Source organism: Mastacembelus armatus, chromosome 2 (assembly GCF_900324485.2).
Source record: "Mastacembelus armatus chromosome 2, fMasArm1.2, whole genome shotgun sequence".
Taxonomy (NCBI): domain Eukaryota; kingdom Metazoa; phylum Chordata; class Actinopteri; order Synbranchiformes; family Mastacembelidae; genus Mastacembelus; species Mastacembelus armatus.
Window position 1 is genome coordinate 4,067,578 of NC_046634.1, and position 25,011 is coordinate 4,092,588.

General features: G+C 40.9%; 1 protein-coding gene across 3 annotated transcripts in view; it reads left to right on the forward strand.

The window, feature by feature from the left end:
* Window positions 1-2,150: 2,150 nt before the first annotated feature.
* Window positions 2,151-25,011, forward strand: part of LOC113127516 (beta-1,3-galactosyltransferase 1-like) — a 77,187-nt gene continuing 54,326 nt past the window's right edge. For all 3 annotated transcript variants that reach the window (XR_003295435.1, XM_026302194.1, XM_026302193.1), the window contains exons 1-2: window positions 2,151-2,254; window positions 4,882-4,982. The gene's annotated coding sequence lies outside the window, so the exon portion shown is untranslated. The remainder of the gene's footprint in view (window positions 2,255-4,881; window positions 4,983-25,011) is intronic.

Below are 25,011 nucleotides of genomic sequence, written 5' to 3' on the forward strand. Positions count from 1 at the left end.
AAGATGAGAGCAGTGACAGCTTTGCTACAAACTACAACACAGGCATGGACGGCACGTCTCTGTGGGCAGGGGATGATGACACTCTGACAGTGGAGGAACAGATCAAGAGGAATAGACACTATGATGACGACGACAGCGACAACTCTTGAATTCAGCCCATCCAGCTTATAACCAGGCACTCTTGACTACATGTAATTACGTATGTCCATGGAGAGATGAACTGCTCTGATTTAAAAGTGTCTGATTGAAAAGTGTTTTTGTACTGAGTTTTAAAATCATATTTCTGCTCTTTTATTTAGTATCTAGCTTTGTTTGATGCAGATTGAATGCACCTGGTGTGCACAAAAGTGGATATATGTTCTTGTATGCTACTTAGTATGCATATCTATGGATTTGCTGACTGATCTAAACAGGGCTATATTTTCAAATATTGCAGTATCTTTACAAACTGTGTTTTTCTTTCAACAAATGGCTGTCAGCTTTCTTTTGTGTCTGAATAAAGAGGTTTTCCCTTTTTTCATTTCTATTATGGCTTCTGCTTGAAATAAAACTTCATGAACTCGACAATATATGACTTTTTAATCACTAAGTGCAAACACAAGCCAGAACAGTAATAGTGCTTAGCCGGATCCCCTTTGTGTGGCTGGGTAGTTTGATGTATAGCCTACCTAGATAACACAGTCCAGCTGAGATCTCTTTGGCGAAAGGCATATCGATTTTCACTGATAGAACAGGCCGGTTGTAGGAGTTACAGATTTTCCATTACGTGGCTTTTGTCACCTTTGACAGATTTTTTTAGCCCCTTGTCAGTTACAGCTTGAACACGTGGGCTAATTGGCTGCAAAGAGAATATACTGCAGTGTTAATTACACGAGAGAAAGGAAATGTACTTTAGTGTTGAGATAGTGATGGCTTTATAAATTCTGTGTGGGCTGTACTACAGTACATTGTGCTGACATTTCCTTTAAGTTGGGGAAACACTGTTGTGGATTCAATAATTCAGCAGCCTTTCCTGAAACACTGTTTGGCATCTTCTTAATTGGGCTATTTTTTTTCCTCTACTGTTTTCATTGACAGTCCAAAGTAGATGCCTTTTTATGCATTTTCGGAAATGCAGACAACTGACCATTCCAATCAGATCGGCTAAGTAACAGATTATTGCACTGTCCAGTGTGCTGCTGTTGAGTATTCAGCATATTGTGTTCCATTTTGCAGTGGGAGAGCAGATTTGTGGTTTATCGGCCTGGCTGAGGGACACATTGACACTGACAGTGTTTTTTCATGAAGTGCATCATGAGTGCAGCGGTGTTAAGTCAGGGGAGCAGTCTTTGGATGATGCCTCAGAACTCGGAGTTAGACACATCAAGTACCCTGATGGCCCAGGGGTTTGCTGCTGATAACACTGCCTAGAGTTTCCATTACCATCATTAGAGTGTCGACCTTTGTTTTCAGAGCACTGAAGCAGAGCTCCTGCCCTCATTAGCAGCTGTATTTTACTTCACCACAAGGGAGCACTTACATAGACACAGACACTATACTACTTTTAAAGTAATTCCCAGACAACTGTCCTAAACTTTCAACTATCCTGCTTATGTTTCTAAGGTTTTAGCTTATTATTTAATGGTTTCTTTTGCAGCGTCCAGCAAAGGTGCGTCACTGTCCATGCTCATAATGTCTGATAAATCCACATACAGCACATATTCAGTCAGTTGGTACAGTAGGTACAGGAACAGTAAAACTAGTGTTTGTGGTTCAGCTGTATGCTGAGGTCTGTGCTGTGTTTCACAGGGGTTTCTGTTTAAATGAGCGCATCAGCTAATAAGAACATGATGTTTTATTTGCGGTTGGTTGGCCAGTCAACTCGACCCACTGCTCCCAGGATGATTGCAGTCTTTCATATGCAAACCAACATGTGTTAATGAGCCTGGGACTGTGAACCTGTCCTTTCAGACTAGGGGCCGCGCCGCTGGACTGGGAAGTGGCTTTATTTTTGCCCGGATGCCATCAGATCACTCAGGCACGACAAGCAGTCGGTCTCTTAGACAAAGCAGCGTCCTATTCCTCTCTCACGGTCGGGGCATTACCGGCTGCGGTCCCCCTCCCCGTCAGGCGGCCGCTGATTGGTCGGCTCCTCTCCTCCGCCGCCCTCTCCAGGAGCGTGAGGCGCAAGACGCCGGGCAGAGGACGAAGCCGCGCGGTGAGGAGCGGATGGAGCTCGGCGTGGAGGACGAGTTGTGACGACGGGACAAACCGAGTAGGTGTTTGCAAACATGCAGAAGATGTTGTGTTTTGCGGCGATGCGGTTGGCTGATGCGCTGCGGTTCGGCCCGTGTGTTTGGAAGTCAAATTAACTGAGCGGTCCTGTTTTGTCTCTGAACCCTCGGGTTGACCCCTCGGTGTGAGTTATTTCTTGTCCTCTGCTGTTTTTCTGGCATGTGAGGCTCCGACACAGGAGTTTCAAACTTGAATTCATTTCAGCTGGTCTGCGTGAGGGGACGGGGGGGAGAGGTGTTTGGACCTGCTGGCTGTTGTGCAACTTACTCGCTGTTTAAATCCAGAGTAGCCTCAGTGATGTCGAGGCGTTTACATGTGTGCGAGAGAAACAGCAGTGAAGACACTGGATAAATCCAAATAAGCAGATGAGAGTATTGTGCATTTCATAATACTGCGCAGTTTATAGCCTGGTATCAAGCACAATGATTTATCTGGCTCTAATCCTCCTCACTTAAGATGAACTAGTAAAATCTGTTTTATTGCATTAAGCGACGAGTGTCACCACGCTGTTTCATCCCTGTCACAAACTGCCTCACCACTCCAAGGGAGCGAAAAGGACAGTAAAAATGGAATAACCCTTTTGTGCCAAGCGGCTCAGTGGGATTTTTCCCTTGCAGTCAAGGGGTCATAACAACAATTCACAGCCAGTGTCTCTGCTCGCTGTGCCTAAGCCTCCAAAAATCCATTTCAAGAGATTTATTTTGACAGTTGCTTTGAAACATAATGTCACAGACTCAGACGCATCTCTCCCCTACAGGACTGATCCTCTTGTTGGAATTACAGCACTCCTTGAAGTGGTAACATCAATGCGCCCTGACACCGTTCTGCCTGTGCAGTGTTAAACCGGGAGAAGCCAAGCCCATCTCTTGTGTGAGCACAGTGATTTTCAACTTACTGCGCTGCCTGGGTCGTTAATACGAGCGGCCCTGCCAAATTCTCTCGTTTGAGCCTGTGTGCTGGCGTGTGGCCAGATAGTGATATTGTACAAATATAAGGGAGGTGTAAAAAAACCTAACAAAAAAAACCAAAAAACTTTCATCTAATTTCAGAAATGACATATGGACAGTGATGAACGTGGGTTCAGAGGTCTAGTTTGGGGACTGGTTCTGGGTTTCTTGGCAGCCTGCAAAATGACTGTAAAGCCACTGTTTGGTTAAGCTTTAACAGTTTCCAGGTGTTTACACCACCTCAGGTAAATAACTTGCAGTACTACAGGCCTTTCATATTACACACATGATTACAGCAATGAGCGTGGATCAGTCAGTTACTGCTGCAACACTGAGCCTTTCCAGTTTCCTGTGAGGGCCCTTTGTTTTTAATTGCTGTTTAGTAGTAAATCACTATTAAAGTGTTGAGTAGTGGCTTACAGCCTTTGCATCTGTAGATGAGCTGTGCTGTGAACTGCATGTGATTGACATCTTGAGAGAGGAGGCCCCTGGGGGGGGCAGCAAATAGGCCTGATTTAACTAATTTGACCCTGGTGTGGGGGTTGTATGTGTGGAGGCGTTCTGCCTGCCTGAGGTATTGGCTGAATGTGACACGCAGGATTGAGCTGAAATATACACTAAATAATATGATGCCATTCTCACTCATGGTGCGGGGTGGGGAAACTGAAGGCTTATTTTGTTGTCATTGTTTTGGGGCTGAAATGACTCTCTCCTAATTACATCATATTTGTGGAAGTGATTGGATTTATGGTGCAACCCGACGCTGCGCGATAAGACAAACCATACATGACAGTGATGAATGGAGTTTGTAAAGAACAGAAGAGAAAAGTGTGTTACAGACCAACTTATTATCTCCTTCACCATCTCAACGTGCGTTTTGACTCTGCTGCTTGTCAACACAGTTTAAAGGGAATATGTGTCAGTTTGTGAGTTGCTATTTGTTACCATGTGCTCTGGCATTTTGGTGGCCTCGGGGAACATACCTCTTTCAAGTGTACAGCTCTGCTTGTCAAATGTCACTGCTGTTTTCACAGAGGAAACTGCTGCTTTGTGAAGACTTTTAGTTAATGTTGAAAATGCCTTTCTCCCCCCTGTCAGGGCTCTTTGATTTTGTGTTTTATCATGGATTTTGCATCAACATTCCTCTGTCACAGAGAGGAGAAAGAGATGCCAGTTTCTCTGCTGCTGAGTAAAGGGCACGGCCGCAATCACACATACGCCCAAATCTTCATGGACTACCGGGCTCTGTTTGTCTGCCTGGGAATGATCAGAAATGATGGAGAGCAAATAAAAATAAATGGCAACCCTTTCTATGCATATTGAGCATCACAGAAAAAAGCCTTTGAAATATTCAAGGCTGAATATTTTTTTTTATCAACTGTACAATATGCAGAACAGCACATGCCAATGTTGTTCCAAAGCCTTTTGAGGACCTGAACTTCTGTTTTGCAGCCAGGTGGGTGCTGTGCTGCTTAACTGACAGAAACACTGACAACATGCTTCATATACACAGTGGGAAATGTGCTGGCAGCATATCCTCAAGAACCAAACTGCTGGCTTTAGTCCAGTTAAACAATCTGTATGAGAGTCATCCCATACATTTAGTATGGAACTCAGTGCTGCACTGTGGTTTAATTGTGTGTTTTTAATTTGATTTCAGACAGCAGTGGAGGTCCACAGCACAGATGGACGAGCTAAACCAGCCTGTGGATGGATTTGTGAAAAATGACAACAAATACTGATCCTTTAGAGTTCAATGCAGTGAGTACACTCATCTTCTCATCTTACGATTCAAGAATCTCCTACTTTGATTCACATCAAATCAGCATCTTAATCTGATGGCTTTAATAGTTGTGAATCAAGACCTTTAGTATTGTACGAGCTGATCTATCATGTTTATTTCTTATTTTATTGAATTTCGGATGATTGCTTGTGTCACCAGTTCATTGTAGAGTCTTTGAAACTGTAGTAAATAAATTGCTGACGCAAGCTTCCCAGAGCTCGTGTCTTCAGATGAAGCTGTGATCCCCAGAGACAAGTGTGGTTGTACAGCAGTGCTGCAGGAGTGATGATTCTTTTACTTCATAAACAGTCTTTGGCTGAGTGGGTTTACACAGAGCACACAAACCCAACAACAGCTGGGTTTTATTTCAGCTTGTCATCAAGTTACTTAGGAAATGAATGTTAATCACTGACAGCAGCTGCTACTGACCTGCTGCCTGTGACGTTTCTCATTTTAACTGGCGAGCGCAGCACTCTCCGCTGGCCGGAGCTGTGGAGCTGCTAGCTGAATTTTGTTGTCATCATAAAAGAGGAGAGGTAACAGATTTGTTATCGTAGGGGTTTAGGAAACCCACGCGGTTGGCCAGTCTGGGTGTCAGAACACGATCAACAAAATCATTTGCCATATTCACACACTCCAATTTTTACTACCTTATGGAGACACTTGCATAGCAGAGCCAGGCTGTAGAGAAGGAGAGCACCACTGCAACTCAAGCAGGCAAAACCCGGTAAAGTTTAAATAAGGAAGAGTTTGGATTTTGAGCCATCAAAATATGCTCAGACTGGCCCCCTCAGCAGTGATTCTTAGTCAGCTCAGTTAGAAAGAAGATGAGTTTGTGATTAGAATTGGTGCAGTCTTGTTTAATGGCCAATGACAAATACAGGCCTGTAATTTCATTTACTGCAGATAATTGGAATTTAAGTAGGATGCTCAGTATTAATCAGAAATATCAATTAGATGATTTTCTCAAATTTTTTTAAAGACCACTTCCCTTAGGGATCAGTCAGGTCTTGTGTTGTTGCTATTCACTTGACCTTCTTTCTGAATAATTAATGACCAAATTGTTCAGTGTAACATGAGCAAGAAAAACCAGTGGAGGACAGCAGTGCCCATTCCTCTGTTTTCATGTAGAATTAATGGTTTCTGTGCAACAACTCATAATTTACAGTGCATTAGGTTTTATTACTGTCTGGCTGTGCTGTAATCACTGATCGGAGGAGGCTGTAACTTATAAGGCTGTCATCTTTTATAAGGTCTTGAGTTTTGTGCTGCTGTTGTAGGATTTCTCTCTGATTCTTCTCTTTCTCTGAGGGCATTCACTGGTTTTCACACTGATGTGTTCTGACCTGTGCTGTTCATCCACACTGGCCCCTTCTCTTGCCCTCTCTCTTGCAGTGCTGCTCTCTGTCTCTGTGGGGTAGGCTTTGGAAAGCAGCACAGGCGGCTCTGTGTTTCATCTGTCGAGCCGAGCACGTTGTGATCGTGTCTGTGACTGCCGTCCAGAGTTTATTGGATCATTTGATAATCTCGTTGGCCGGAGCTAAGCCGTGCATGTCCCCGGTTCTGCGTATGATTCCGAAGGCACAGATGATAGATTCAAATATGACGACGCCATAGCGTGATCATACTGCTTTTTAACCACCAGCCATCAGCATGGGACATGAATAAAACAAAAAACATAAGAACATGCATGTGGTACCACAGTGGTATTACTGTAATGACATAGCCAAGGAGAAACTGAATAATGTGGTGTCATCCATTTTCCTGTTTTTGTTTACAAAAATGACGACTGATAAGGAATGACAGGACCTGATTATTATTCAAAATGCTTACCTGGCTGTTGTCATCCCTTGTTTCACTGAAGAACTCAAACCAGCAGAATGTTAAAAGGCTGGCCCACGTCCTCAGTGGTGGTGCATTTCAGATTGATGAGGGGGGGAAAAAACAGCGATTGGCTGAGTTTGTTGGAGGAGTCTTATTTAAGGGCTGAGTTGCACAGCTCTATGGGTCATGGCAGCTTGTTCTGTATCACAAGGAGGGAGAGGATGCTGTGCTAGCTTCATGCCTCGCCCCCGCATCCTGTTATCTCATACTCTACCAGCTGTGGTCGCATGTTGGCTGCCGTTACCGTTCCATTTCCACACGCAAGGAAAGGCTGCCGAGCCCCCTCCGCCACCACACTTGTCATGGATGAGTAATCTCCTAGCCCTGTTTTTTTTTTGTTTTTTTTTTTTTTTCTGGCCAAGGTGGCCACTGTGACTATTGATGTCCCCTGGTTCCCCTCAGTCAAGTAGATGATTGGATTTTCATTGAAGTGGTCAAATAATGGGGGGAACAGAGAGGTGAGGACCCTGTCTGTCATCTCCAGGTGTACTGTAACTCTACCCGACAGCACTGAATTTCTTGACATAATACCAGGAAGCTGTGTGTTAGGGCATGCTTCGCCCTTATCTCTGCTGCCGCATGGATACCTCGTGAGTCTAATTTTGAGGTTCTGAATTGAAAGTTTATGCAGTCCATTATGTTGAGCACATTTGGAAACCCTGTGGCTTATGAAGCACATTTCAAAACCATCCCTTAAAAAATTCATGCTCCAATAAGAAGGCTGTTTTTCCCAATTAGAAGAAAAACACTTTTGGAGACATGTTGGACAGTAGCATTGTGCTCCCACTATGACTTTCCATTCTGCCGGCAGATGTTAGTGTCTGAGTAAGGGCATTATAATTTTTTTGTCTGATTCCCCCATCCTCACTCTAATCCTCTTTATGGAAGCCCAACATGGTTCCTTACTGATATTTATATGCAGCAGGGTTCGGGGGAAATAGGATGAAGAGTCAAAGTCATGCTGTTTTTAGCTCTTCAGCTAAATTAATTAAAAACAGTCACTACACAGGGAGATATTTGATTTTGTTTTCACAGGCTGTGTGTACCACATTTTGCACATGTTTTGGTGTAATTCTGTAGGTGATATTAATATCTTCCTGCATGCACTATTGATTTCAATCAGCATCTGCTCTCAATGAGCACACATTCCTCTGTGGACCCGACTAACCCATTTGAATAGTCATGTGTTTGACTCCTAGGCCTAATTATAGGAGTATCCACTATTATGAGTGCACAAACACCATACAGAACATCATTAATCTTAGCCTAACTAGATGCAGCACTAATTATTTCAGGTATGTTTGATACACTAGATGCGTGTTTAAGCTTCTTTGTCCTTTGAGGACTGCATGTAAATTTGACATTTGCTTCTCAGAATGATGTCTACTACATTGATTTTGAGGGCAGGCAGATTAAATGTGAAGCGATTTTATCCCCCATCTTATCCCAGCTGGTCTTGTTAACTGCCTCCACTCTCACCTGTAACTAGAGAAACAGTATATTTACATCATTTGACAGATGTACAGTGGAGAATATACTTTCTGAGCTGACCTCCTGGATCTAACAGATGCTTCCTATCAACATTTGAGGGTTGGGTCTCTTATCAGCTCTGCCCGCTGGTGTTGATTAAAGCAAGCTGCAGCAGGTTACTGTGTCCACAAGCTTGAATTCACAGGTTTATATTCCCTGAAGATTTGTACATGTGAAGCTTTTGCTGTTTGAAACAAAGAAGCAGTGCTTCACTTTGTTGGAACCTCTCACAGAAGTTTGAGAGTAAATTGGGAATTCACTGCCGGTACTCACGTTGAGGATTTTTTCTTCAGCAGTGAACGTCGCAAAAGTATGAATTACTCCCTGAAACATTCATAAGGGATGGAACGAAAGCTAAAACTAAATGTTAGGTCTTTCTTTATTACCGATGCCAAGAAAGTAAAATTTTCATCTGGTCTTTCATGGTTTTATCCCAACAGTCAAAAACCCAAAGATATTCACTTTACTATGATATACTATAAGCTTAAAAGGCAGCATATCTTCAAAGTGCGAATTTTTGGCTTATTTGTTTATATATATATATTTTTTTAATTAATAATTATTAAAATAGTTTCTTTTTTTAATAACTAGGCCTAATTGTTTCAGTGCTAATTTTCATGCCTTCTTGCATAGTTAATAAAATTTGATGCACAGGGATTTAAAGATCTGCTGTGATTGCTATCTAGATCTGATTTGGGTCCTGTTATCGCTTCAACACACTGAAATTAATAAAGACTTGATCTGCCATTTTAAGATTCTTGCACAGTAAAGAAATCCATTTAAAAGTGACTCAAGTGTTGCAGTAGGAACATCCAGTGTCTTTTCATGTAAAAGCAAGCTGATGAAATGTTTAACCTAAGATTTGCACTCTTACCAAAGCTTTGTTAGGTTTAAGTATATTATGTGTATTCAGACTCTTTCACTCCCTTTTTTTTAATTTCGATTTCATTTTTAATAGGTAAAATTGTCTACACTCAATTTTTAAAATTGGTTTAGTTATTTCCCCTGATATGTCACCAGAACTTCATTGAATTGATTGGACCTAGTTTAGAAAGACACACACATTTGTATGTTTACAGTAAGCTCCTGGAGATCACACTGCATGGGCTGATGGCTCAGCACCACAATAACCTGAAGCAAACAGCCAAGATAACAGTGAAAGGGCTTCAGGACAAGTCTCTGACTGTCCTTGAGTCGCCCATCCAAAGTGCAGATTTAAACCCCACAGAGCATCTGTGGTGTGATGTGAAGATGGAAATCCAGACTTTTCCATCCCAGTCTCTTGGAGCTTGTGAGCATCTGCTGGAAGAATGAGATAAACTGCACAAATCCAGAGTGCAAAGCTTGCAGAGACTCAGCCAGTAAGACTGGAAGCTGTAATTTCAGAGCCAACAGGGCTTCTACTAACTCCTGAGCTACGGATCTGAATACTTTTATAATTGAGAGATTTTTCAGATTTAGATTTTTGATAAGTTTGCAAACCGTCTAAAAACAACACAATAAAGTGTACAAAAAGTGAAGGAAGACTGAATGAATTCTAAAGCTGCTCTTCAGTCTGTTCTTCCTCTTTGTGACCTCTTGTTTGCCCTTACAGCATCCATGATTACAGGAAATATACGACTGTTAATATTTGTACTATGTTCTCAAAGTTTAATCTCATTTATTCATTTTCATGCCTGGGAACAACAGTGAGGAGGATTCAACAGGTAACAAGTTAAGCTGAATGATATTGAATGTGGTTATTCAGCACCTATTCCGCTCCTGTACCGTTTCCTGTATTTTTGTAAATTGGAGTGCTTTAAGAAAAGTGGACTCTCTCCCTGCATTAGTTCAGTCACTTAAAAATAAAATATTCCCTTGGACTTTAAGACAGCAAAAATATGTGGTGCATAGAGCTGAAACAATTGGCTGGTAATCTATCAGTCACTTAACTCATTTCTCAAACAAAAATGCCAAAAATTCACCACCCCCAGCTTTTCAAATGTGGATATTTGCTGCTTTTTTAATAAACTGAACATCTTTAGGTTTTGAGTAAGCATTTTACAGACATCACCTTGGGCTGTGGGAAACTGTAACAGCCACTTTTTATCATTTTCTGACATTTTTTTAGACTGAGTGATTAATCAGCAAATTGGAAACGTGGCTGCCCTAGAGGGACATGAGGAAAACAAAACACCAGTAGACCTGATCACACAGACCACAGTGGCCCATGTGGCAGAAACACTGACAAATGAAAAACAATATTTGAAGTGTTCACACTATATTTCTCTTTTATTTATTGCACCAGACATAGTTTATTTGTTTGACTGTACTCTCGTAGTGGCACATGGGTAAAAACAAAAAACGGTTCTTCCCCCCAGGCGCCCCATGAAGACATGGGGATAGAGGCAAAACATTTGAGGTTTGTTTGGTGTAATTATTTCTTGGAGCGTGTTTATTCTCAGACAGTCAGGGTGTTTCTTTTTTTTGCTTTTTGTTCTCCCGGCAAGCAGCACACACTTACGTTTGGTGAGATTTGATTCCTCTCTGAGCACAGGTCTGCCTTTAAATGTTTGGACGTTGTTACTGTTAAACAGTTGTAACAGTTTGTACCACAGATTGGAAGAACCTGCTCCCCAGCCAGTCAGTGGCCACCAGGACGCCTCCTGTCCCTCTCCTCCTCCTGTCCCTCCTGGTGGTTGGATAAGTGAAATTCTCCCAAGAATCAATTCTGTCCACACCACTGAGATATAGAAGCCTCCCATATATTTTGTGAATATTTTATTTAAGAAAAACAAAACAGACCCCAGATCGGGTGATGGCACTGGTGACCTCTATCCGCATCACGATCCCCCTGCCCTGCTGAATAAGCTAGAGGCTGCTGATTTATATAATCCAAAGGACATGATTGCTGAATTACAATCTTCAGCAAGTCCCTGGGACACTTTGTGTGCTCCATTTCTAAAGGATGCTGATAATGCTGTCTGTCCCATTTTGACTGACTACTCTGCAATAGTGTACACTTTATTTAAAATTGTGTTTTCCTCTGTCTCGTTCTCGTGTGCTCTGTATTGATCTCTCAGGTGTGTCTTTGAGTGCATCCATGCTTTGTAACACGAGTGCTGTGATCTGGAAATGATAAATCACTTGTTTGGTGCTGTAGCTCTAAAGATCCTTGTATCTGCTTAGACTACTTCAGGCCTGTTTGTCTAGTTGTCTTCAGAGAAAAAATAAAGTAGCAGGCCCAGGCTAGTGTGTGTTCTGGTGAGATGCACATTGTGTCCTTTCTAATATGTGAACTACATGCATTTTTCACAATGCATTTAATTACATTCTTTGGATGATTTTTCATATTTAATCAGCTCCAGACTCTATGGGTTTCACTTACACAAGAGTGGCCATACATATTTATTATATCTCCATTACAGATATGTATTTACACTGTTTACATTTGCTATTTGTTTCATGGACGTATAGAAGAATTTCAGGAGTTCCAGTGTGCTGTTTGTTGAAATAATGCGTTAGTTTGTGTTTGCTGATATTGATGCATTATTGTGTCTGTTGATGGATTATCCACAAGCCTCTGATGTAAGTGTAGCACATTATTCTTCTGTAATAATTAGTTTGAATTGCAATCTAGTTAGAAAGTCCCACATATTGAATTTCCCTTTATACTGACGGTTTGCAGCAAAACAGTGAAAGCTGGAATGCGAATGAGAATCCTGATTGCACCTGAAAGCAACAAAACAAGGAAAGTGCAATGATGTGGAAGAAAAGCTGTCAGAATACTTTGTGATAATTTGTCATATCACTGCAGAAACAGAAAATAATTCCTTTTTCTTCAGGTGGATATGCAGTGATTGGATGTTCTCCTGCTTACTAGCTCTGCAGGTCTTGATATTTGGATCATTTGTCATTTGTTTGCTGCAGTCGTCATCCATCCTGCCTGGGGGAGCAGCAGTGTTGGCTCAGTCATGGACACCTGGTGACCTTTCTGATGACAATCTTCTTTGGGGAAAATTTGTTGCCGAGTTATGTAATTCAGGTGATATATCATTAATGCACCCTCACCATGGAATTGTTATTGCCAGCACAACCTGCCTTATTAAAAGACACATTCACCTGATATAATACAGAGGGAAGGCAGGTGAGCATGTCACCGTAATCTGTTTGCTGCTGCCATTACTGTTTCGCCCAGTCACACTCATATATAAACATATCATGTGTAATGAACCAGAGGATCATAGTCCTTCTTTGGAGTTTGCTCTGTCACCACTTTGACTCCCCACAGGCCTTGAGATGTGTTTGATGTGCTGTGATGCCTTAAGATGCCACAATAGTCCTGCAGGTTCAAAGCCAAGTACACAGTTCCCTCCCTTGCATGGCAAATAGGACACATAGAAGAGTTTAATGGCAACAAGCTGTAGTTTACCAATCACACACTAGTTATGAAAAGCTTCTCTGTTAATCTATCATCTCAATGATGATGTGTTGACTACAATATCCTCTTTAAATCTTAATTATTAAAGTCATCAGTCAAGGAGTCCCTGATTCAAACCTCATCTTGGCTGAATCATTTGGCTTTTCTGGCTGTATCACTGTACACAGGAAACATCATGGGGGCTGTAGAGTGGAGTGTGACTGTGCATGGGCCAGGCATAATAACATTACTACAGTAGAACCTCTCATAATTCGAGGCAAGTGTATTGATGAAACCAGACTAAGAGTCTGTAGCCAGCTCTTTTGAAGCTGTACTTCAATACAGCAGTACTTTGAGCTAAATGCTCATAACAATACTAACTTTGACATTTAGCAGATGTAAGATTTACTCTCTTATGTGTAGCTAATGTTCAACTGCTCAATAGCTGCAGGTAACAAATAAGCAAATAGTTGTAAAGAGGCTGGAGCACTTGGACGGCAATGCGGTGCAGACTTTATTCCATAAGCTGACATTTCAGCGCCAGCGCACCTTCTTCAGAGCTTAAAGGACAAAACTAGCCACATCATAATGTATATAAAGCTTTCTGGGACACCTACAGGTACGTCTGTAATAAGCCTGGGGTCTGCTGTTCATTGTAGTTGATAGCAGCGTGTTAATCTCATTGCTCCATGGCTTCTATGTGGGAAAATCCACCATAGATTATATTATTTACTATAGTATGTGTGCAAGACTGAAGGATGTACGAGCATGTTGTGTAATGAGTCCTGCAAGATTTAATTTATTGTAATTGTCCTTTTGAGACACACCATTGTGGAGTTCTCTTTGTCAAAAGGTCATTTCATGGAATAAAGTCTGCGCTTGATTAATATCAAGCTGCTCCTTCTTCTTTGCAAGTGTTTTTGATTGACAGTATTTACCATGTTCACCATCTGTTTAGCAAGTTAGCATGTTGACATAATTAACACTATATACAATGTACAGTTGTTGGGAATGTCATTAGATTTGCATGTTTTGTTGTAGCAAACCAAAGTGTTGGAGAATATAAACACCGACCTGATGATGGCGCTAAATTAAGAGTCGATTACACTTTATTCTGAGAGGAGAAATTTTGCACAATAAATTTCATGTCAACGACGAAAGATCCATTTTCTGTTGACTTTCAGATAATTGTCAGCTCACATTGTATTTGTCAGTCACAGGATCAGTCATGTTGTAGTCTTTGCCCCTAAATTTGGTGAAAAAATTATATTAGAGATATGATTTATTAATGTATGCGTCACATTCTGTCTTATCAGCTAAAATTGTAAGCCTGTCTCTTTTATTTGGCTACTGTGACTTATTTTAGTGTTTCCTTGATGTGCGATGTTGAGCCTGCTCACAGTGGAAGTGTCCCATGATGTTGAGTTATTGCTCCCTTCCATCACTGCATGTTTGGCAGTAGACCTGAAATCTCCTGTGCATTCATCACCATTAGGAGAGCAATCAGTGGTGCTGGAAATCAGCTCAGGCTATAGGAAGCACACAGTGTAGATGGCGAGTCCAGATTCACCCCCTCCCCTCACTTTATCGAGCGCTATGATCTATTAAGGCAGAAAGCTGGACTGGTCTTCAAGTAAAAGCAATAACTCTGTCTGTGGAGGCAGGTGTGTCCTAGCATGTCAGACAGCCATCCTTCCCCATGTATATGGACATACATTTTTCACTCCTCCTCCTGCCCCGCTATCCTTGTTGCTGCTTTCTCATTCAAGTTTATCATCAGCTGCTCCCTGTAGATAGCTTATTGCCTTTTCCACCCTCATCTGTCCGCTTGGCTGAAAAGGCCTCCCAGGAAGAGATTAGCAATCCAATAACTCGTGGAGCATCCACCTCTGCAGCAGGTGCTCCCCAAAGTGAATGCTGATGAGAACAGCCAGGACTCTATAATAGCAGGCCAGGCAGTATTTGCTAACATTGAGCAGCCTCCCAGAAGTCTTGACCTGCTGGTGATCCTAACTTGCTGTTAAGTTATAGCAGGTTTCAGTGCCAGTCTTAATACTTTTCCACATCATTCAGAGAGACTGTACTCAGCCAGTCTGAATTAGCTGGGATTGTGGTGTTTTATTGAACCATGCAACTAGTCCTTTACTGACCTGCATGGAAGTAGCTAACAAATATTTATAACATGCCAAAGAAAAGTGTCCCAAACTGGATTCAAAGATGTCTTCACTGAAACTGAAGCTTTCTGTGTAGGTTTTGATTTTGCCATTGTTAATATTTTAAACATGAATGCTCATCATGTTATCAGTGTGATTGATTGATTAGTACTGATTACCAAGCACACCCTTGTTAAATCTTTTAATGCTAATTAATTAGAGACAATTAAACAAATGTAACATTAAGCCCATGACACAGAGCCTGTGGTATAATGAAGACTGCGTCTCACATTGCTAGTCTCTGATTGCCGACTTGATGTGATCTGAACCAGGCTCCTTAAAGTTTTCTCTTTAAGGGTAATCCAAGTCTGAAGCCACATACTTTAGATTTTTTAATATAGGCTGTTAAAAAAATATCCTGGGATTTCACTTAAAATTGCTGTTAATTATGGTAACAGGACACTATTAAATTTAATTGATCTAGATTAGACCTTGGCCATGAACATAAAATGGTCCGGATCTGTGATGTAGTTGCTGAAGCCAGCTGCCTTGTACCTCCTGTTTTTTTTTGTTTTACTTTGTCAGTGGGTCTTCTGAGGAGGACCCTGAGAAGCAACTTCTCAGGGTCCCATTATTTATGGCCACAAATAATCAGCTACTTTGCTGATGATACCCAGCTGTACATGAGTTCACAAAGCAATGAAACAATATAAGACCTCGGGCTGCATGAACTTTGCCGTTCTTAACTTCCACCTCCCTACTTAGAGATTTGTTCGCTCAGGGATTGTCAGCTAATAGGACTCCTTTTCCAAACTTTGGATTTGTTAATTTGGTCTTTTCCTTTAAATAACACTTCGAAAATTACAGAAGTCTTTATTACCCCTTATTCTTAATCTATTTTTTTTTTTCATTTTATTAACTCGCTTTATTGCTTGAACTTTTACATAAATTTATGCTCCATATTTTCTTTTTTTTTAGTTCATTGTGCCTTGTTTATCCTTTCCTACCTTACTCTCTGGCTCAGTAGTTAACTGCCGCCTGTGGTTTTATGGAGCTGGTGTTTTGTTTCTCATTATGAAAGCCCATGGGTATATGGTAAAAACACTTGTGTAACTGTCTTGAATCTGTTTTTGAAATGGTAAGAAGTCGGGTGATGTACTGTGGACTAAAATTTGAGCTCAACAGTTAATCATGTCTTATACAGATTTTAGGTAGTGTTAAGTTAATTTACACAGTATGCAGTCAGTAAAGAAGGTGTCTCAGGTTTTTATCTTCGTTTTAGTTGGAGATGCAGAGTATTTAGGTCAACTAAATATCAAGACAGTTATGTCAGTGAAATGATGTGGCATGATACCCATTTGGAAAACATGAAAACAGCTAATCAGTCAGTATTATTTATCTACTATGCACAGCAAGTCAGAAGCATGATAAAATATTGCGTATCTATCTGCTCGTCCATGGCCCTGGCTGACCTGGCTTTTCTGTTGTGTTATTATACCTGTGTGTGATATCAAGTCTCCAACAATAGAATGCAGAAGCGAACACCAGACATAAACACCCTATAGCGTCACTGCATGTCACCACCCTTGTCCATAAATCCCCTCTGGCTTTCTGCTGCAGGCTGTGCGGTAAATTTACGTTCCCTATTCATGTTATCTGTAGTTTCTGTTTACTTCAATTTTATGAGGGTTTGTGTGTCATGATAAAGTGTCAGGTGGAGTCAGTTCTTCATGGCCAAGAAAACGTGATAAGCCATTGTAGTGTTGTAGTTTATGAAAGACAGTGAAAACCGGCTCTTTTGTCAACTCTCAGCAGTCAGTGATGTTTCATATGTTATGCAGAAAATGCTGCTTTTTATAAAATGATTGCAAGGGTCAACAGTGATTATTTTTAGGACAGAAATAGAAAAAATTCCTTTTTTAAAATAAAATTGTCACATGCAATTGATGTTAGTTTTCTTCTTATCTTTTCCACAGCTTTCAACCCAGTCAGCTGTTGTCAAAAGTGGCAAGCTGAGATTTTGTGTTTTCCCAGGTGCTGCAGAAATCATTGAACGTATCTATTTTTGATAACCGTAACTGTTTGCAGTCAAAAAAATCCAAGAGGCAGAGAGAGACAGAAAAAGAAAGACAATGATAAAAGGATTGTCTCTGCTGTGCTGTGGATGTTTGCCATCTTCAGTAAAGGTGAGAGCACACACGGGCTGGTGAATGGGAGACACAGGGGCAATAAAGGATCTTCACTAATTGAGTGAAGTCCAGGAGGGACAGACCAGGTGCACAGATACTAGTCCGGGTTAGCCCAGGTCCACAACAAACGAAGAAAATCCTCCTCTTCACTGTTGTCCTGTAATTGCGGTTAGTCTAATCTGTCCCCAGGCTTCCAGTCTGTGGAAAAAAATATGCAGAGTGCTGAACAGTCATCTGGCTGGGGTCTCAGCGGAGATTGCTACATCGGTTTGGCATTCACGAGCCTGCAACTTGATGAACAAATGAAAACTAAATTACTAGGCTGGGAGATTAATGGAGAAAAATGAAAAAGGACAGATTGGACCGTGTGGAGATATCAGCACTACAGGTGTCTGGAGAGCAAAAATGGATGCCAGGATTTAGACTTTGGCACCCAGAGGTGTCTCATGTTCCAGCAAATGATAGGACTATGTCATAATAAAATAGGCTGCTGAAAGGTAGTGTGATATTAATTGTGACAGGGATCCCTTCTTCATCAGCAACCAGTGAAAGCATGTCTTCCTAACAAGGGGAATCCATCCTAGAAGAGCGTCTTTATTCTATCATTACAGTGTGAATAATTATGTGTATAAATAAATAAAAGCTACAAAAGAGAAGAGAAAGCATGATCGCCTGCTATCTAGTTTTTGTGTTTCATATCAACATCAGATTTAACTTTATTCTACTCTGCTGTTATGATAGTCATTTTCTGTAAAACCCACTTTTGTATGTCTTTGCTTTCTCTGCTCAGCCGACCTTCAGTTCATTATTGATGGCTGATTTGTCTTCTGACGACATCCTGGCCTGTAATTTTGTCAATATAATTAATACTGATTTGAACTTTAATGTCATAGGGACATCATTTGGTTCAGTATTATTGATCATACTCAGGTGTTGTTTGTTATTCTAATCTCTATTGACTGAAAAGGTTGAAGCTCAGCTGCAGCAGTTCTCACTGTCTGACATTCCCAAAGCCCTAAAGTGTAGAAATGTTGCTAATACTATAGTCATTGCCTTTATTAAAGGATATGATTAGAGGCTGAACCATCAGCATTTTACTATTTACATCTAAGTATATTGCAGACTTATTATCATCAATGCAGGAGGATACAGGAGCGTTTCTGGAGCCAGCCATCTCCTCTGTGTGCTTTTGGATTATAGATTGGGCCTTTAATAATCAATGACGAGTGTGGTTGTTGGAACAGATTAGTGGCATAATCTCTACTGTATGCCTTTATAATACTCTTTACACTGTAACTCTCAGAAGCAATAAAAAGCCCCAGCTTAGGATGGTGCAGCTGATGTTTGGCATCATATTGGTTTCCACTGAACGACACAGTGGAGTTCATTCCTAACCCATTTAACCCTAACTCGCTTGGTTTGGGAAGTTCATAGGAGGAAATTTTTGAAGTGACATTTTTTGAGGAAACTGACATTTTGATCAAATTGATAATAAAAAAAAAAGGTTATTTGACCCAAAGCTGTGTCTCAGGTTGGGAAACATAAGGCTTAAGTAAATGCAAAAAACATTTTAGCTAACCTTATGTGGCGCCCACCTGCTATCCTTTTTATGTGAGGTTGTGGATCTCAAGATAGCGCCCTTGTGGTTGGCTTGCTGTCTGTCGCTCAGTACAGTGCTGAGCTCGTCTGTTTTTACTTGTTTTATATTATGTTTTCCACAGTGTGCCTCATCGGCCCTAACCTATGATCGATACTCTCTTCTGAACCTGGAGGTAATTTTAAATAAACTCCTTAATCATGCACTACCACCATGCTCCCTACTGGTGAGAAGGCGCAGGAGACGACATGGAAGACGGGGGAGCCAAGCCTCTTCCCGTTGCACTGATTTATCGTCCACCAAAACACAATAAGGACTTTTTTAATGGACTTTGCAGACTTTCTGGGGGATTTCATTCTGAAATATGAACAACTCGTAATTTTAGGAGAGTTCAATGTTCATGTCTGCTGTGCTGCTGATTTCTTAGCGAAGGAATTAATTAATCTTTTAAATGCGTTTGATCTAACTCTCTAGTCAATGTACCCACTCATCAGCATGGTCATATACTTGATTTAGTGTTAACATACGGTCTCTCTCTGTGTGACTTAGAGGTGTGTGAAAATAGTTTCTCTGATCATAAGAATGTTATGTTCACACTTCCATCTTTGTGTAAAGCATCCAAGCCGATTTCCTTTTCTCGCCGGTCTTGGCTTATTACCCCAACTACCAGAGAAGCCTTCTCCTCACTGTTTAGTGAAGTGTCGTTACAAATGGATGATTTTAACTGTGACTTGAGTGCTGAAGAGCTTCTTTTTAGGTTTAATTCCACCTGTGCGCAAGTCCTTGATGTAGTGGCACCTTTAAAGACGAATCATCGTAACCCAAGATCTGAGCCATGGTTAGATGATACCACTCGTTCTCTTAGGAAAATCTGTAGAAGATTTGAGCGAAAATGGAAAAAGGACAGACTCCAGGTCTCATTGCAAATGCTAAGAGACTCATTAACGCAATATCAGGAAGCTGTAAAAACAGCAAAATCCAGGTATTTCACTGAAATTCTAAATAAAAACAGTCATAAGCCAAAAACTCTCTTTAACATTATCAATGCCACTGTTAATCCCCCCACTCGCTCAACTACAGAAGTGTCTTCGCTATCATGTGATGACTTTCTCAAGTATTTTGTAAATAAGATAAATGCCTTGAGAATGGGGATAAATCCTGCTTTGTTTGACCCTTCAACTCCTCCTAGCTGCACTGCTGTTTTAAGTCATCTTAAATCATCTGGCTCTTCATCTGATGTGATCCCTCCATTCTTTCTTAAACAAGTTTTGGATGTGGTGGGACCATATCTTTTGATTCAGTGCTTAGAAACTGGTGCTATTCCTGATCTTGAGGCTTTTCAATCTGGTTTCAGGAAATATCATTCCACTAAGACTGCATTGTTAAAGGTTTTTAATGATATTCTATTAACACAAGAGGAACAAAGCACATGAACAGCGAAACTGCCTAAGTCACACACTTAGGCTGTTTCGCTGTTCTTGTGCTTTTAGATCTTATTGCCGCATTTGATACTATTGATCATGTTGTCCTTGTTGATCGACTGGAACACTGTGCAGGTATTACAGGCAGTGCCTTGGAGTGGTTTAAATCCTATCTTACCAACAGAACCTTCTCAGTTAAGATCGGGGATTCTACTTCTAGAAATGCTGTGTTGTCGTGTGGGGTTCCCCAAGGATCCGTTTTGGCTCCCATCCTCTTTTATTATATATGCTTCCACTTGGCTCTATTCTTAGGAAATATGGGCTGTCATTTCATTGTTATGCTGATGATACTCAAGTCTATCTGCCCTTAAAATGGGATTCAGCTGGGCTGGATGTTCTCCTTGCCTGTTTGACAGACGTAAAGGCATGGTTGTTGCTAAATTTTCTGAATTTTAATGAGCAAAAAACAGAAATCATTGTCTTTAAACCCTCAGATTCTCTGACTGCCCCCAATCCAAACCTTGGTGGGTTATCCTCATGTTTTAAGCATCACGTGAAAAATCTGGGTGTGGTTTTTGATGAACACCTGAAGTTTGATAGGCAGATAAACTCTGTGGTTAAATCATCCTTTTTCCAGTTGCGGCTCTTGTCTAAAGCTAAGACTTTTCTGCCCTTTAAAAACTTGGAGAAAGTGATTCATGCCTTTATTACTTTGACATTAGATTACTGTAACTCACTCTATACTGGGATTAGCCAAACAGCTTTAACCCGCTTACAATTGGTGCAGAATGCGGCAGCTAGACTTCTGACTGGGACTTTACACTGGCTGCCTGTAAGTTACAGAGTTGATTTTAAAATTTTACTTCTTGTTTTTTACTCACTAAATGGTATGGCTCCATCATACATCTCTGACTTATTGATTGTCACAATGTGACCAGATCCCTCCGGTCCTCTAATCAGACACTCTTGTTCATCCCTAGGAGATGATGATGCCAATTTTTATTAGAACAGTCTCGTCTGTGGCTATTTTTAAGTCTAAATCCTATCTGTTTGATAAGGCTTTTAATTCTGGCTGAAGCACTCATTTTTTATCTTTCATCTTAGTGTCATTGTTTTTTCCCTTTGCGTTTTTATTTATTATTGTAAAGCACATTGGTCAACCTGTGTTGTAGTAAATAGTGCTATATAAATAAAACTGCCTTTGCCATCGTCTGTTGTAATCAGACCAGTGCAGTGGCCTCCCCATTTACATCTGTGTTTATTGAAGTGTGAGATGCTCACATGCAAACACAATTATTCTCCCTCTCCCTGGCTGATTTGCTGACACAGTCTGCTGATAGAGTTAAGTCGTCGACGGCCCCAGTGGAAGACGAGCCGTGCTCTGTGGGCAACAAGTGTGACACAGTCATTATGAGAAACGGACAGCAGTCAGGCCTGGACGTAAATCTACAGAGTGCACACAGTGTGACATCACAGTGTGTATTTAGTGAATTGGTGGGAAATGGCTCTTTTATGAGACAATCGCTGTGTGAGAGGGATTGTAACTGGATTTCCAGCCAGGATTTAGAGGCTGAGGCTCACAAAAAAATCTGTTTGGGCCTTTTGGAGAAGGAATAAAGACAGTTTGAAAACACAGTTTGTCTAATATGTGCCGTCCTTGGTTTAATCAATTTGAGGAATCAGAATAGGTAAATTCTCAGTTTTCAGTCAGGCCTGCATGGCATTTAAGAGTGTCTTTTTGTGGCCTAGTTAGACAGAAGTGGATTTATTTACTATTGGGCATGATTAAATGTAACAACAGACCAGGCAGAATAAAGTTCTCTTTATTTATTGTTTTTCAGCTGAACGTTGTGTTTTCAGGTTAACTGGCCACACAGGCTGGGACTCTGGGTGTCTGGGGGATAGTTTGTGTGTTGCTCTTTCTTGTATTTGAACAGTGGCAAATCTTGTTGTGTTACAGGCTTTTTTTGCTTAACTCACACTATGTACAAACCACCTCTGCTGCAGTGGAAGCACAAGCCTGGATAGTATTGATTAGAACTAATCTCAGTTTGTTTTTTCTGCATGCAGTTACACTGTGCAGTTCCAACAGCTCACCAGTCTAGTGGAGAACTAAGAATCTCATACATGCCTGGACACAAAATGGGCCAATCGTGCTCTACATGGATGTATGGAATCGCTTTGGTAATTTAATAAAATTCAGGCATGTCATCCACACAAATCTCATCCAAATTGGAAAGAAAAAAACTGTGAACACAAGGATTTGAAATTATTAAAAGAACAGTTGGGCTTAAGTGGAAATTACAGACAGCTCTCTTCCCTCGCTCCTCTTTGAAAAGTGAATGTCAATGGAACTTTGTTAGCAAAGGTTAATATGGTCATTAGAATTCAGCCCGCAGCACATCTAATTTATTCCCAAAGTGGTGTCGTTCATTTATGGATCCGTTCCATATTTAGAACAAGGGTGGTGGCAAGATTTCCATTGCAGAATGCCATTGAGAACAGTGGCGTTTCTAATATCTTTGTCTTTATTAACACTAGCAGAGCATCACCCACTGTTGTTCAGAACCTGGTGTTAAAATCTGAAGCACTGCATGAAAACATTGAAGTAGAGTAAAGAAATTCAGATGTCTCAGCCTTTAAACACCTGGCCTCGACACTACCACTTGGTCTTCGTTTTTTCTTTCCCCAAGTAAAACATGGAAACAACAACACTTGTCAGCCTGATGCTCTTCTCGGCTCAGGAAAATAGAAAGGCATTTTGTGGCGCCTGCATCTCTCCCACTGATTAATGGCTAGAGGTGGAGGACCCATGTTGTGGCTTTGATGAGGCAATTTGTACAGTTCTGCAAAAAACAATGGCAGTTCATTTTATTGCAATGCGTCTCCAGGGATACATCAGCACGGCTGCTACTCCGTACAGTGAGGAGTTTAGCCCAATAATAAATCAAAAGATGCTGGTGTGCCAGGGAGGGGGGTATTACAGCTCACTCTTTAATGGCCCATGTGCTGTTTGTAGCTCCATTTAGATGCAGAGTTGAAGCCAGCTTCTTATTGTACTCAGTTATGAATACAAAGCCAGGGACTGTTAACGCTGTTGCTATTGATACCTCCCTCTGGGAGTGCAGAAAGCCAGCAGTTGATCATTTTGCCATTGTGTTCGAAACGTCACGTGTTCCAGATGAACAAAACAGCAGCAGTTACAATTACAACAGTATGAGCAAAACCATTTAATGGTCATTCATAACATTGATAACAGAACCTTAGCAACTATGTGGATTCCAGCATCCATTATGCTGCATTAGACCTTTGTTAACCTGAGGACAAGCTGTAACACATTTTACTGATGCAGACTACTTTCTACAGAACACAGTGATGTAGCACGCAGTGATGAATGCAATATTTTTCTCTTGAAAATACAACACACTACACGGTGATAAAGTCTTTGTTACACTCATCTTTTCCTTTAGACAGAAATATGTTTTAGTCCTATATAAGACAGCAGTTTTATAGGTTGTGTTCCAGTTGCTCCATACGCTCTTTAAAACACTGCTTTACAGCCAAATTCAGACTATTATATGCAAACAAGTTCTGGGTTCTGTAGAGGAAAACACACATTATCTTCAGCATTCAGTACAAGCTTGCGATATATCTGGTACGTTAAAGGCAGATTGTGATCTTGGAGTAGAGCAGAAGTGCAGCCAAATGCATGCAAGATTGTGTCATAAGCATAAAATACATTATATATCAGTATTTTTTTTGCTGCGTATTGTTCCAAATCATAGTCCTTGTGTTGTACTGGAAATAGATAATGTGGTACTGTGAAATTTAACAGTGCAAATGGCTGACAAATGAAAGGAAAATCCAACATAAAGTGTGTTAGTGAAGGATTCAATGGATGGCGGGAACGCTGTTCTTCGATAAGACATTCCTTTATTTAATGTTTTAATGATGCAGTGATGCTTCTCCACTTTATTCAGTGGTTTCTTTTAATCGGTGCCTGTCTGGGTCCTTTCAGTTTTACAGTTACTGTCATAGCAGTCATTATTAGTTAGTAAATGAGAGCAGTGGCAGCCTTGGCTTACCTTTCTGAACTGGACTCATTTTTCTAAGCTGCTGCTTCACTGAACCAGGATAGTGAATTAATTACAGTAGCATTAGCAGCTACAGCAGAGCCAGCAGTTGAAACTTGAAGTGTGCGTTCATTTTCCTCTTTATACATTTGTGTGGCTTTAATTTTCCCTTTTGTTTAAAGACCCACATGATCAAGATCATTTGGCAATAACAGTTCCAGATAACCAGCATGCTCAGGTTGATGAATATTGATTATGTAAATGCTGACCATGAACAGAAATTCTTTCCTGCCAGTAGGTATTTTCATCAAATCTTGTACTTCATTAAATATTCACCAGAAATTACCAGAAGTAAAATGGTAATTATCCCGTTAATATTTGTGCGGTATATTTGTGCTGGGAGTTTTAAACAGCCTATAGCTGCAGTTGAGTTTCTGTTGTGTCGTGCTGAGTTTGCATAACTGTGCCTTGTGTGACAGAATCAGCTGCTAATGTGTCCATGTTAACAAATGTGGCAGTGAGAAAGCATTAAGGTTTGTGCCAGGGCCATCATTACTGTGTTAGAGCAGGATACGTGGGCAGCGGCACAACAGCTCTACTGCAATCAGCTCAGAGTAGAGCAGGTCCACTTGACTGATTTCATTCATCGCCTGGACCCGGTCATCTCTAATTGCCTCAAAAAAATGTCACAGCTGCACCTAGGGCTAAGTAATTATTCTTTTTTTTCTGTCAAAACTGGGATTTCAAAAAGAAGAGCTGCA